Raw genomic sequence first — 817 nt, forward strand, 5'->3', positions numbered from 1 at the left:
AAAAAAAAAAAAAAAAAAAAAAAAAAAAAAAAAAAAAAAAAAAAAAAAAAAAAAAAAAAAAAACACGATCCGGTACAGCCAGCACCAAATAAGCGGCACGATGTGTTTTCTAAGCTACGTCGTTTTTTTATTTTTATTTTAAATTTTTTTTATTCCTCCTATAAATTGAATTTTTTTAATGTTAAAAATAAAAAGTTATATATATTTTTTTTATTTTTTAAAAAAAAAATTTATTGAGTTTTAACGAGAGACCTCCTGGAAAAACTTAAATTATACGATCCATCCATCGATCCACGATGAAATGGGCGATTTCGTAGCTCTTGGTGTATGTAGATAAGTTGTCAGGTGTTTTGTTTTATTTTTTTGTGAAGTCGAGAAACTCGAGACTTAAAACGAGTCAAGAAGGTTTAACTCAAGCAATCACTCATCTCTCATTGTGTCTGGTATACTACGAAAAAATAATAAGGATCGTGACCAATTATACAAAATTTAGGGCATCGTAGGGTAGGATGAGGATTCCAAACTGTTTGAGAGTATATTCAAACCTTTTGTGAGAAATACTCACACTTTTATTAAGACCCATCAAGAACTCGAGAGCTACTTTATCTTTTCTAACAATGACAACAGTGTCGATTGTGATTCTGTGAGGTCACTGACAAGTAGAGCGAATATCATATCTCAATGGTGAATCGATCATTTGATATCTTTTTCTTACGAGAGGACAAAATAGAAAAAATGAGTTTTTTTTTTTTTTTTTTTTTTTTTTTTTTTTTTTTTTTTTTTTTTTTTTTTTTTTTTTTTTTTTTTTTTTTTTTTT

The sequence above is a fragment of the Cucurbita moschata genome, unplaced genomic scaffold (genome assembly GCF_002738365.1).
Source record: "Cucurbita moschata cultivar Rifu unplaced genomic scaffold, Cmos_1.0 Cmo_Scf00038, whole genome shotgun sequence".
NCBI lineage: Eukaryota > Viridiplantae > Streptophyta > Magnoliopsida > Cucurbitales > Cucurbitaceae > Cucurbita > Cucurbita moschata.